The 14,725-nt window shown below is 39.0% G+C and overlaps 2 pseudogenes; both read right to left on the bottom strand.

Moving 5' to 3' along the window:
- Positions 1–2,193: 2,193 nt before the first annotated feature.
- Positions 2,194–2,940, bottom strand: LOC118997944 (SREBP regulating gene protein-like; annotated as a pseudogene).
- Positions 2,941–12,975: 10,035 nt separating this feature from the next.
- On the bottom strand, positions 12,976–13,148 carry LOC118997961 (uncharacterized; annotated as a pseudogene).
- Between the last annotated feature and the right edge of the window lie 1,577 nt (positions 13,149–14,725).

Here is a 14,725-nt window from a genome sequence, read left to right as displayed (position 1 = left end):
ATGAACAGTAAATGACAAACTCACAACTATCAACAACTGAACCTGAAAAACAAAACAAAACAAAAAACTAGGCAAACAGCTAGAATAGGAACAGAATCACAGAAATGGAGCTCACATGAAAGGTTATCATTGGGGAGGTAGAGGGGGAGAGTGGGGGGAAAGGTAGAGGGAATAAGAAGTATAATCGCTAGGCATAAAGTAGATGGGGAGGTTAAAAATACTATAGGAGATAGAGAAGCCACGGCCCTGGCTGGTGTGGCTCAGTGAATTGAGCACGGACCTGTGAAGCAAAGGGCCACTGGTTCGATACCCAGTCAAGGCACATGCCTGGGTTGCAGGCCAGGTCCACAGTGGGGGACACATGAGAGGCAACCACACATTGATGTTTCTCTCGCACTCTTCTTTCCTTCCCCTCTCTCTAAAAATAAATAAAATATTTTAAAAAAAGAAATAGAGAAGCCAAAGAACTTATATGTATAATCTATGAACATGAACTAAGCAGGGGTGGGATGATGCTGGAGGGTGGGGCATGCAGGGAGGAAGGGGGATAAAAAGGAGAAAATTTGGGACAACTGTAATAGCATAATCAATAAAGTATACTAAAAATGTAAAGCAGTGATTTTCTTTTTTCATTCTGACAGGCACATTTCTTTTACATATTAAGTTTGATTTTGCACCAGTGAGAACCCAAAAATTTCATTGCAAAGTGAATACATTTCTTGGGCTCTAACATTTAAGAGCAATTGCCAAACACACAATTTATCCTCTAGGAAAACCTATTTATGAGAACAAACTACATTGAGAAGGTAAGATGTAATGGGAGGAAGTTAAGAAACATACTGAAAGGTAAGTATGCCCCAAAGAAAAAAACTCCATTGGAAAAATATATTGAAAACAGATTGTAAAAGTAGTGCTTTGCTCCAAGGTCAACCAACTGAACAACAAAAAAAAGATGAAAAAGACCTTGCCCAGTCCTGGGGTTAGTAAGGGATTCCAGGAAAGAGTTGTGCATTAATGGAACTCCTGAGAGCAAAGAGCGGTACTATGCAAGGGGCATGCCTAGATCTGAAGACCAAATACTCTCGGCCTTGACTCAGAGAGATTTACAGTTATGCTAGAAGCCCAGGGCATGCCTGGAGCATGTGGACCAGTAACCTGCATGTCCAGCATTCATTCACTCATCCCACTGAGGGTCGATGTGAGGTCTCTTACAACTCTTTGCTTCAAACTTGGATTTTCTTCTTCTCAAATCACAGGGAAACTGAACATCTATATCTGTTACAGCTCCTGAAGCTGAAAGCAATAAAGGGTGATCACTTTATAGCCTTTGAGGAATCACCTTAACACAGGGTTTCCATGACGAGGAAGGAGAGGAGTCTGCCACTGGACCCCCACTGAGTAGACCAGTCATCTCACAGGAAACAAGAACAAAATCCTCCAGAAAAGTAAGTCAGAATCTCTAGTAAAATTCCTATTTGCACATAGGTATGTAAGTATCCCAAACAGCCCTAGGAAAGAAATCTGAGGGCTCTCCGTGCCAGCTGCTAGAAGTTTGATACTAGATTGGAATGGAACAGTATCTTTGAGATTTTAGACAGTTTTAGATGTCAGCATAAGGGGTTCAGGGCCCACTCCTGAGAATGCAGTTAAAACAAAATCAAAATAATTACCTGGAGAGAACATGCATGTTCTAAGAGACCAAGCATTTTATCTGGGTGAAGGGATGATATAATTCATGCATCTCAAGAACACAATGAAACCACAACAACACAGTGTTGAGTATATTCAACTATCAGGACAAGGCATTTTCCCTTATAAAACATTATAATTTTCCCACTACTCCAAAGAAACCCAATAAATGACTTTACAGTGAAGGGCCCTGATGAGCACCATGAGGGTGCTCACAAGTCCCCAAGCAGCTGCAGCGGTGGAGGCACCCAAAGCACCAACCGCGCCACAAGGTTGCCTGCAGTCCGCTTTTTCAAGTGTGACCCACTGGTGTTTCCAAGCTGCTTTACAGATTAGTCCCATCTGGTAAAGCCCAGCAGGGAATGAGCCAAAGAGTAGAAGCCAAAAAGTGGTCAAAGCCAAGAAGTGGTCAAAGCCAAGAAGTGGTCCAAGCCAAGGTTTCCACATGAGAACTCCCTCTTCTTCCGAGGGACCAGTGACAGCTGAAGCCTGGCTTGGAGTGCTTCAGTCACGTGCACTTGGCAAATCTTCTGTGTCCATCATGCCAGAAGAACTCGGGAGGGCTCTCTCTGAAGAGAGATCCCACTTTGCTGTGGGATCCCCATAGGTGTTCTTGGGCTGTACAGTCTGGGATGAGGTCCTGCACTTAGCCAAACATAATTCAAAGCAATCTTCGACTGCCACGAAGAGGGTCAGGAATGCCACAGCTGCCAGGTGGAGGAACCGCTCCAGAAGTTGCTTGTTCGGCTGCGGGCAGCAGCAGACGCAGTGCTCCTAAGCGCTGCAGCAGCCGTTGGACAAACAGCCATCACAGCACTACTGCTCGGTGCCCTGGACATTGACCTTATAGCAGCCAATTACCAACAAGTCCTTCCTTTCACAAAATGTATCCTAGTTCGTCCAGCGATGAGGGGTTTTCCTCGAATGAAAGCACTGGTTGCTGCTGGGTTGACTGCTATTGCCCAAATTAAACTGCACTTTCCACGGAAAGGGCTGATCATGGTCTTGAACCTGGGGGCGGGGGGTGGGGGGGGTGGATTCTATCTCTCACTGCCCTCTCCTCTTGCTTGAAGGTGCTGGTGACGAGCTGGAAGTAGATGAGCGAGAGCTGGAAGACTATGGTGACACCCACCTCTTCCCCAGGAGCCTGCTCCACACAATGGCTGCGAGGTTCACTGTGCAGGCACGGGCGCGGAGTGCTGGGCACCACGGCTGGGATGCTGGACCCGGAAACCCAGTGCCAGGCAGCATGGCCGCTACACAGCCAGCAGCCAAAACCCTCACTCCAGGCACCTGCCCCCTGAAACATTCATTTTCATCAGAAACATAATCATTTGATTTCTCAAAAAATTTGCTAAAACTTTCATGCTAGTATTTGCCAGAACACATAGGCCTATAACTTAGCACTATATTTATATAGGATGCTAAATAGTTTTTTGAAATGAACCCTCTTTTCTGTTAGAGAACACATTGTTTTTTTTAATGAATTCCTTTTTAAATTTACTCTTTATTGTATTTTTTCCATTACCATTGAGTCTTCCTATACTCCCCTCCCCCCAGCAATTACCACACTGTTGTCCGTATCTAAGAGACCTTTTTCCTTTTTGCTCAATCCTTTCACCTCCTAACATCCCCCCACCCCACGAGCTGTCATCTTGCTCTCCATCTGAGAATTCTGGCGAATACATTCTTCCATTCTGTGGGTTGTTTTTATTTTGTTGATGATTTCCATTTCTGTGCAAAAACTTTTTAGTTTGAGGTAGTCCCAGTTGTGTATTTTTCCTTTTGTTTCCCTTGCCTGGGGAGATATATCTGAGCAATGTCCGAGATTGTTGCTTCCTTGTATGTAACTACCTGCCTTTCTCTTGTGGCTTTTAGGATTCTCACTTGGTCTTTTTTTTTTTAAATATAATTTTTATTTAATTCTTGTTCAAGTACAGGTTTCTGTCTTATATTCCCAACCCTGCCCGCCCCCCACCCCATGCTCCCCGCCTCCCTCCCCTTTCCACCCCCCACCCTTAGTTATTGTCCATGTGTCTTTTATACTTGTTCATGTGAGTCCATTCCCTTTTCCCCTATGATTCTCTCCCCTCTCCCCTCTGGGCCCTGACAGCCTGTTCCATATTTGAGTGTCATTGGTCGTATTTTGCTTGCTTGTTTGGTTTGTTTAGATTCCTGTTAATGGTGAGATCATATGATATTTGTCTTTCACCGCCTGGCTTATTTCGCTCAGCATAATGCTTTCCAGTTCCATCCATGATGTTGCAAAGGGTAGTAGTTCCTTCTTCCTTTCTGCAGCATAGAATTCCATTGTGTAAATGTACCATAGTTTTTTGATCCAGTCATTTACCGATGGGCATCTAGGTTGCTTCCAACTCTTGGCTATCGTAAATTGTGCTGCTATGAACATCGGGGTGCATAGGTTCTTTTGGATTGGTGTTCCAGGGTTCTTAGGATATACTCCCAAGAGTGGAATTGCTGGGTCAAAAGGCACGTTCATTTTTAGTTTTCTTAGAAAATTCCATACTGTTTTCCATAGTGGTTGTACCAGTCTGCAATCCCACCAACAGTGAACTAGAGTCCCCTTTTCCCCACAACCTCTCCAGCACTTGTTGTTTGTTTCTTTGTTTATGATAGCCAATCTGACTGGTCTAACATCACTTGGTCTTTAAGCCTTGTCATTTTAATCATGATGTGTCTTGGTGTAGGCCTCTTTGAGTTCAACTTGCTTGGGACTCTAAGAGCTTCCTGGACTTGCGTCTCTTTTTCCTTTACCAGATTAGGGAAGTTTTCTGTCATTATTTCTTCAAATAGGTTCTCAATGCCTTGCTCTCTCTCTTCTGTTTCTGGTATTCACATGATGCAGGTGTTGTTATGCTTGTCCCAGATGTTTCTTAAGCTCTCGTCAATTCTTTAAAATTCTTTTTCTATTTTGCTGCTCTGCCTGGGTGTTTTCTACCTTTTCTTCCAAATCACAGATTTGATCCTCTGCTTCAGCTAACCTACTCTTTATTCCTTGCAGTGTCTTATTTATTTCAGATATTGTATTCTTTATTTCTGACTGGTCCTTTTTTTTTTATAGGTTCCGTGTTTTTTTCCTGCTCTTGAATATCCTCATAACCATTACTCTAAACTATCTGATAAACTGCTTGCCTCCATTTCATCTGGTTCTTGTTCGGGAGAAGTCTCTTGTTCTTTCATTGTCTTCCAATTTCAGTTGCTTCCTTGTATTTTCTGCCTGAAACTCATCAGTGCTATAGCCTTAAGCTGTAATCAGCAGCTGGGCTTAAACACCATCGAGTGGGACAGAGTAATTCTTGTGGATGGGGCTGTTGCTTCCTCTCAGGCTGGTGCCACTTGGAGAGGAGTGCTGTGCCTGGGAAAGATGGCTTCAGCAGTATGTGGAATGACACAGCACAGGGATCCTGGCAGCTGTTCCTCTAGTTCTCTCCCCAGAGCCACCACTCCCAGACGCCCCTGACGTGTCTCCTCTATTCCACTCTGCACCCCCTCTGCCAGAGCCCAGGATGAGAAGCTGCAAATGAAATTTTGTGCATTGGCCCTTTAAGAGGCTCTCTGTGTCTCCAGTCATATTTCCATGGCAGACAGAAACCCTGCTGCTTTTCACAGCTGGGTGTCACCTGGGTTCCTTTCCAGCTCTGGTGCTGTAAACTGGGGAGCTCCTTTTGTTGTTTAGACCCCACACTTCTCAGGGGGAACCCCCTGGTTGCTGAAATACCCCTCCAGAACATCAGTTTCTGACTGTGGGGGCCCAGCCCACCCTCTTGCATGTTCTGTGCACTTCCTACCAGTCTCAAGTCACATGGTGTTTTCTTCTGTCTGCCTTTGCTATAAGCTTCTCTCCAGCTGGTGTTCAGGGTGATTTTTGCACCATCTACTTGTGATTCCAGACTGGTCCTGGGAGGAGTTAGTGTCATTTCTACTCACTCCTCTGCCATCTTGGACCTCCTCTTTCATGAATTCTTAAGGTTAAAGAAAGGAGGTTAGATAAGTTGTCATCGTAATCATTGCTCATTTTTATTTACTGGGTTTTTGAGGCCTTTTGAATTATCTGCAGAACACGTTTAACTCTGTTACACAGTCAATCATGATTCCCCAAATGACAATTAAAGTTATTTTGGCTCATAGTATTTTTGTCGAAGAAAACCACTTTTATTTGCTTCCAGGATAAAAATATCTTATATTAATGTTTTTCTCTTGTTCTCTTTGAACTTCAGTGGCTCCAAGTGTTTGTTCTCTTGGAAAGACAAATCTGTCCTCCAAGGAGGAAACGGGCGCTTGCTTTGACCTAATGATTGTCACTGAATTGCAAAACCATTACTACCTGGTTTTCCCTGCCAGATATTTTTTCACATTTTCCATTGTTATATAAAATCTTATAATGATGAGATTTTTTAGGATTAATTTCTGACGACAAAGCTTCTTAAAAGGGTATTCCGCTCTTTCTCTAGTGAAATCTCACCAAACCAGTAGTTTGCTTCTAGGCTAGAATTTCCTGTGTACTGCTATTGTGTATAGCATCAAAAAGATATTTCATTAACAAACAGGAAGAGGACTTTAATCTTTTTCAATAAAATTTTCCTTTCAATTTAATTTAATAGTACTCCTGTGTTTTCAATAAGGCTTCACTTTTCCTTCAGCCGGCAATGCCCTACTTAATGAGGGGCAGATACAGATCCAACCAGTAGCACAGCAGGAAGATGTTGCTACTTTTGGGAGAGTAGGGGGATAGGAAAGCCCCACTGGAGCTCTACGTGGTTCAAAGGAAGAGGAGTACACCGCTGACAGTTCAGAAGGCACGCCGTGCCAACTGCCCACTCATCTATGAAATAAAATCCCACCGCCTCCAAGCCAACTTATAACATCCAGTAGAAATTATCCTCTTGAGAATTTTGTTTTGTATTAAAATAATAAAACATATTTAGAATTCTATAATCTACAATAATGAAATATGTTTAGATTTCAAAGTAGTGGCTTAAATGTTGGTCCATTTGCAACTCTTTAGCCTTTAATGCAGAAACTTCAACACATAACTTCAAATAAGTGAAGATTACAGCCCTGATTGGTATGGCTCAGTAGATTGGGCTCTGGCCTGCTATCTGAAAGGTCACGGGTTTGATTCCCAGGCAGGACACATGCCTGGGTTGCAGGCCAGGTCTGCATTTGGGTGCATGCAAGAGGCAACCGATTGATGTTTCTCTTGTACATTGTTTGTCTCCCACATTGATGTTTCTGTCCCTCTCTTTCTCTCTCATTTCTGTTCTCTCTAAAATAAATAAATACATAAATAAATAAATAAAAACTGCCTTTCAAAAAGCATTGAACTACACATAAAGATGACATTATGCATTTTTGAAAATGTTGTATAAATTGAAACAGTGAGATCAACTTAATGATAGTCTGAATTAATTAAGAAGTCTAGTAGAGTAATATTTACAAAGTCATTAATTTACAAAACTGTTTTGTTGTCTTTAATAAAAGGTCATAACTAGTTTTGTGGTGTGTGTGTATGTGTTTAGAAAATAATATAGCATAATGGTTAAGGTAGAAATTCTAGGGTCAGCCCTGATTTTATTTCTACGTTTTAGTTCAATGACCTTGTGATGTCTCTTAAGGTCTGTAGGTCATAATATTCTCATTTTTAAATGACGATAATAACATTGTATATATAAAGAGCTTGGCACAATTCTTGCCAAATTACAATTATTCTTGACACAATAAATGTTACATTATGTGACAGTCACATGTATTTGAAAATGGGTAGCAAACCATAAACTACTAAATAATTTTCATGAGAAATGTATAGATTTCCTGCACAGGGCTGAGATGGGGTAATTGTCAACCAAATATTGTTTGATTTGCCAGTGGCTCAATAGGGAGAAGAAAGGCTTAGTTCTGGTAATGAAATTAAAGCTATAGAATATTAAAGCTGAATTCAATACAACTTTTTTGTTTGTTTTTTTTTACCTAAAAGCACAAGAGTGAGCAATCAAGAATCACTGCTATGAAAATGTATTAAGTGGTAAATGAATCCTGGAGGGTGTGATCTTATTGAAGTAATTGTAGCACAAGTGAAATCTTGGCTGTTCTTAGACCATGTAGGTGGGACAGGTGGGTGTGAATGCAGACTCCTTAGCATGTTGCTCAAGGCTTTCACATCTGGTCCCTGATGCCTTTTAAGTTTTTCTTTCCATTATAGTCTTCCACATTGTGTAACCTTCACCAGCTCTTACCAAACCATGCATTTTTAAACATCATTGTCTATGTTCAGCTTAAAATATTGTCTATCTTTTCTCACAATTCAGGGCTACTACTGTAGGGGACCGGTTTGTTTAAGTCCGGCAAATGTGACTCAGCTCTGTATGGATAACCTACAGAAGCGAAGTGGTGGGCAGGAGCCAAACCCTCAAACCGAGTTTTCCTGTGGGAATGAGGCCTAGAAAATGCATACAGACTGTTAATGGCTTTCCTTTTATTGTTTTTAGCTCTTGCTAAAACTCCATTACCCTGGTCTAAAACAACAAATGTGTATTGTCTATCTTCAAGGTAATATCCAAAACCTGTATGAGTTTTCCCAAGGACAGAGCTAATCAGCTCATTGCCATTCCCCTCTGCATGTTATTTTCATTTTCTTTCTTTTTTTAAATTTAATTCTTGTTCAAGTACAGTTTTCTGTCTCATATATATTTTCATTTTCTTGATTGTACCTAAAATGTAGACAATAATATTCTATGTAATAGATAATAAATCTTTCTCTGATGTAAGACCCCAGGAACACAATAAAAGCCTATCTAGGCAAGGGTTGAGGCATTCCCCTCTTGAGGGAGTGGCCAAGACATCCATAGGCACTCTCCCCTTGAGAGAGTAGTCCTGCTGTTCCCTTTTTCTCTACAGGATTTTTGTCGCCTGTGCATCCATTCTTGCCATCAGCCACAACAGGCAGACTCTGCTGGCTGGAGTCCACCACAGGCTACTTGACATACTACTTAATCATCACCAGAAAATACTGAAGGCTTCTTAGTCTTACTTTTAGAAATCATACCTTCTCTCTGTGTCCCCCTATCACATTTCTTTCATCTTCATTTGTATGCATGTCATTTTACCTTCATCACAGTTATTTGTGTTTCATGTTCTTTTATTTGAAGACTGGCTCCTTGTGAACAAGTTCCTTGAGTCATCCTTTGTCTCCTCTGGTCTCTATGGCCGCTCAGTGCCTGACCTAACTCATTGCACACAGTGAAGACTTAGAAATGATTGCTGGATTGAATTGAAATCATACTTCCTTAGACAAAGTCCATTACCTGTGGGAGTAATCATTCTGAGGTGTTGGGACACATCAGATTTCTAAATGATCCCAACCATTGGAGTAGACTAAATCCTTATGATCTTTGGTGGTCCGCAGAGGGAGGGTACCTTGGAAAGTCTGTACTCTGTCACTGAAAATGGTCAGGCTGGCATTGAATATTAGAAGACATATAACCTAATAATTTTGGTTGTGTCATTGGGAAAGGAACCTCTTACTAAAAACAGTGACAGCTGTTCTCTTAATGATGCATTACTCTAGAAACCACAGCCTCCTGAAATCTTTAAAAATATTTACATTTGTTGAGGATAGAAAATTTTAACACCATAACTTTTGGTAAGTTTGTTTAGATATATATTTGAAGATACCTGAATTAAGCCTCTACTATACGCCAGATAGTGTTCTAGTCTCTCATATAATATTGATCAAAACACATAACTGAAAACTACTTTGTTTAAATGATTCTATGTCAAATTATGTCTAATGATTTATACCAATAAAATTAATTTACTTAAATGGAAGCTTTCCTTTGTCTTTAATGTCTTTATCACTTTCTCCGTATTTAGTCTATTTCCTTTAAATTTTATATTATATTTAATCTATCTATATAGATATACATTTCATTTAAAATTTTTATATCACTACATGCTACTTTCTAAAAATAATACATTTTTCTTTATTGTTCTATGCTGTGTTTTAATTATTCTACTTTTTTCACTTAAATAAATAATGTACCCTGAAGAAGTGAAGAAATTTGCACTAAGGGGTAAGTAAGAGGTCAAAGGTATGCTAGGCATATGAAATAGGCACAGTAAAAAACTAGCAATGTGGAGTTAATAAAAAATTTTCTTTATAATATCTTCATTGATCAAATAAACTACAAAGTAAAGCAAATATGTAACACTGAAAGAAAATGATGAAAATGGCAAATAAAAAGAATAATGATTAAAATAGCACATAAAGGTGGAGGTGAGTCTTTTTTTTTAAAGATTTTATTTATTTACTTATCTTTAGAGGGGAAGGAGAGAGGGAGAGAAACATCATTGTATGGTTGCCTTTTGTGCGTTCCCTGTTGGGAGTTGGCCTGCAAGGAACTGGCCTACAACCCAGGCATGTGCCCTGACTGGGAATCGAACCGCGATCCTCTGGTTCGCAGGCCTGTGCTCAAGAGTCTTTTAAAGATAAAGAACTACTGGCAGTCATTTTTAAAATGGCAATATATTCATTAAATATTTAACAGCCAACTGTGGATTCCTAGAATTATGTCAATTTATACCCATTCATTTATACATTTATTCATTTACCAAATACTATTTCCTTGTTGCTATTTTTTATATTTTTGTTTTATTCATTCAACATATATGACAGGTTTCAGAGTTGATGAAGTCTAGCTCACTTGAGTGAGAAGAAGTCAGCTGTGGGGTTTGGGAAAGCATTTCTTGGTGCTTTCCCTGTGAGGTTTGCTCTGCCTTCTTGCAGAGTTATCTGTGATGCTGGTGTGATTCAGTCACATATGAAACTCTGTAGCTGAATTGTTTCAACAAGTCACAATAGCACGAAGATGAAAGCCTGTAAACAGAAGATGGCTGAACCGGAGGATATACATAGGTTGAGTTCTTGATGGCTTTGTTTTGCTGTGGAGCCAATTCTGGGCTGCTCGTAGCTCCAGACCTCTCCATATGGAAGATTATTAAATTGCTGAAGCAACTGTTTGCCCCATCCTAAATACTGTGCAGGAAGAAACATTTCATACTGAAACATCAGTATATGACTCTAAGATTTTCAGTGAATATTTGTATAGTGAATGTTAATAACTCAGAGGGGCTATGGGTCAGTAGGGCTACACTAAATTGTGTTAGTATGCTAGGGCTGCTGTGGCAGAATAGCACAGAGTTGGTGGCTTTAACAACAGCAATTTATTTTCTAACAATGCTAGAGGCTTGGGGTCTAAGACCGAAATGTTGACAGGTTTTGTTTCTCCTGAGCCCCTCTTTTTGACTTTCAGGTGGTCATCATCTGGCTCTATCCTCACATGGACTTTCATCTGTGTATCAGCCTCCTGTGTCTGTGTGTCCTAATCTCCTTTTATAAAAACACAAATAAGATTGGGGTTAGGGCCCATGCTAATGGCTTCACCTTGAATTAATGACCTCTTTAAAGGCCCATCTCCATGTACAGTCACCAGTAATGGGGTTGGGGTTGGGATTGGGCCCCCAACCCCATGCATGTGAGTTTTGGGGGGACATCATTCAGTCCACAACATGAATATTACAACTTAGTGATTACTGCTGCGTTTTTGTTTCCTGATAGGAACTTTTGAATCTGCTTAATTTCAAAAAGAAGCTTGTATTTTTTTTTTATGCTTTTGATTTGTATTTTGTGGCGGATCCTGGCCAACGGGATGTGTGTATGTTGTGGCTACTAGAGAAAAAATACACACAGACTACAGGAGTCCTGCGGAGAAAAAGGAATGGGATGGCCATTCTCTGAGGGAGAGAGAGGGCGAGAGGGCCAGAGCACTCAATCCCTGCCTAGACAGGCTTTTATTGTTTTCCTGAGTACATTACAAAGAGGGTAGTCCTCATTTACTATGCACAGGTTTGCATTAGGTTGGTTACCTTTTACAGACAACAAAGGAGAAGATGTTGCTAATCACATAAAAGAAGAAGGATATTTGCAAATGTAAAGGGAAAAGTGGTTGGATTGTGAACACTCCATACTTGGGAGGTTTAGCTCAGATTTTAGAAAGTTGCAGTAAACCCTTGTGCCTTAATTCAGGGTGAGAGACTTTTAGGAAAAGCAAGCCTCATAGTGGCCTAGGTACAATGCAGGTCTGATTCTCCATAGAAAAACCTTTCCGTGGTGTGGTCCTGTGTGTGGACACGCACCCCACTGGTTTTCCATGTGAGGGCTGAGCTACATTTCCATGGCATATGAAACAGTTTCCCACAGTAGATTAATTTGGGTAATTAATAATCTTATGATATAAATTTTATATTAGAAACAGGTTTTTCTTTTAATCAGTTGTTTTCTTTGTCTCTTAGAAGCATATCAAGGTTTTCTTTTAAGAAGTTTTTCATTTTTCTCACTAATCATTACGTAGTTGCATTATTCTTGAGTATTTTATGCATATTCTTTTACATTATACTTTTTAAGTAGCTATTGTTTTTTACTGAGGGCTGGTTGTGTTTGTACCAGACTTCTTATAGTTTGGAATGGTTTTGACTTTAAGTCACTCGGATTTTTGATTTCTACAATGCTATCTTCTGCAAGTAGTGCTACATTTGCCTCTTTTCCTTCAAGTTGTATAATGTACATTTTTTTCCTTTTCTTTTTTCTTCCTTCTTTGTCTAAGTGTGTTAGCTAGACATTCACTAGAAGTCAGTTATCATCTAATGTTTTTCTACTAAGCTTGATGCTGGATTTTGTATTTATAAATAATTTGAAGACATTCATCTGTTGTTATCTTTCTTATTAATGGTTTTTATCCAGAATAGATAATAAATTTTTATCAACTGTTGTTTCAGCAACTATGGCAGTTATGTGTCGATATGAGTCCAGATCTCCTGCAGTCTTTCTATGCTCAAACAAATGGAATACATCTGTTTGTAACTGTGTGTGAGTGGGTAAAGCTATTTCAGCTCTTATGAATGGGCAGGCAGTGTGGTCCTGCCCCCTGGCCTCACATTGTCCCTGATGTTTGTGGCAGATTCGACTTCCATAGCTACACTGACCCCTGAAGTTCCATGTCTAGTCCATATACATGATTACAGCTACAACTGGATTTCATTACTTTAGTCTCTATCACTCTGTGTTCCCTCAGCTTCTGCAACATGAATATTTTCACTTCCTATCTTTGAATGTGGTTTCGTACCTTTTAATTTTAAAAAAACAATTTATTATTAAAAATAAAAATAAAAATAAAAACCAATTTATTCATTATTTCTATTTTGGTGTGGAAGAAGAGATATCTGATTGAGGAACTCCTTCATCTTGACCCATTCTGTTCTCTTTCTGTACATTGTCAAGTCATGGAGTTCTTGTGTGGTTTTTCATGTTATGTGGCTGAAGAATTATGTTAAACTGATAAGAACAGATACTATACTTGATCTTAGCCAAAAGGCCGAGAAGCGATACAGCTGAAGAATTCTGAAAGAAAAATTTTCTATTTAGTCATCCATGTGAAATAGTGCAAAGTTTCTAAGTTTTGAGGCCACAAAACTTGAGATTAAATCCCAGTTTTGCAACTTACTTGCTTAGTAAGTAATACATGTTGAGACAAATTATTTAACTCTCTTGATACTGAACTTATAAAAAATTATAAAAATTTAATATCTGATAAAATTTATGTAATACAATTTATCAAAAAAATTAATATAAAATTTTGATACTGAATATATAAAAATTCAATATCAAAAGAGTTAACTAATTGGGAAATGATGAGTTACCATTGGTTTAAGAACTAAATAAGATAATTATTGTAAAATGCTTCCCAAATAGTAGAGGCTCAATATGTTTTTTCATCACCTTTTGCTTTCCAAGCAGAATTAATTGAGTACAATGATATGTAATTACATTTTAATATACACCTACTCCACATTCTTAGACAAGTGAAAAACACTTCAAATTGGGGTAATGATTGAGAATAACATTCTTAATCACAGGTCAGGAATTTACTCCTGACATATGTTATTTATTTGGATAATATCTTTTATCATGTATTTTTTTAAAGCCTAATTTCATTTTTTATGGGGGAGGAATTGAAGAGTTACTCTAAGAAATCTGACTGGAGAGACTGGTAACAGAATGATCATATCTAATAGACACAGGCATTTCAGAAGTTGTTTCTTTTATAATGCAGACATGTTAGACTAAACGATCTCCAAAGCTCCTTTAATTTTAACACTTTCTGATGTTTCCATTATAATCTAATTCATCCTCTTCCTTTCACACAGAAGGAAACTACGTCTCAGCAAAAATGTACATGAGCCAAAACCACATGCACTAGTTTGTTAGTGACAGAACCAGACTGGACAGCAAGGCCTGTGATTCCCCAGCACATGCTGAGGTTTCTCAGAGCTGGTCATTCCACTGAATTCGGGAAACCCCCAAAATTTGTCTGCCAAAGCGTGGCCTGAAATTTCCACCACAGCATGGCAATGTGAACATATTTATTAGAATTGTCAGTTTTTTTATCTCTTGACATAAGTATACTATAAGTTATAATTCTGAACTTATTTATATTCAGGGATGGATAGATGAATAGATGGGTAGATAGGCAGATTAGATACCATATAATTTGATTATGGACAAGTTAAAATGGTGCTCTAAATCTTAAATTAATAGCCAAGGTCATTTACCATTTATTTGGATGGTGCTTAAGACATGCTAAATTCTTCCTATATTTGTAGATCAGATCATTTGTTTTCACAAAATCCAACCACAGGAAGGTCAAAACTGCCTTTTCCATTTTCTTTTCAAGACAAAGTCAATGAAAGCATATCTATCTGAATGTTTTTAAACACTCTGTATTCAGTATGGCTTAATATTTTCCTAAATTGTGTTCCATATAAAGTATTGAAAAATATATAACTTTATTATCAATAAGTTTAAAACTTAATAATAATATCTAATATTTATATCTCTCAAATCGATTTTCTTTGACTTTCACANTAAGACATGCTAAATTCTTCCTATATTTGTAGATCAGAT

The sequence above is a fragment of the Sturnira hondurensis genome, unplaced genomic scaffold (genome assembly GCF_014824575.4).
Source record: "Sturnira hondurensis isolate 20B ecotype Veracruz unplaced genomic scaffold, ASM1482457v3 Scaffold0013537, whole genome shotgun sequence".
In the NCBI taxonomy this organism is placed as follows: domain Eukaryota; kingdom Metazoa; phylum Chordata; class Mammalia; order Chiroptera; family Phyllostomidae; genus Sturnira; species Sturnira hondurensis.
This window is presented reverse-complemented; position numbering and strand designations above follow the sequence as displayed.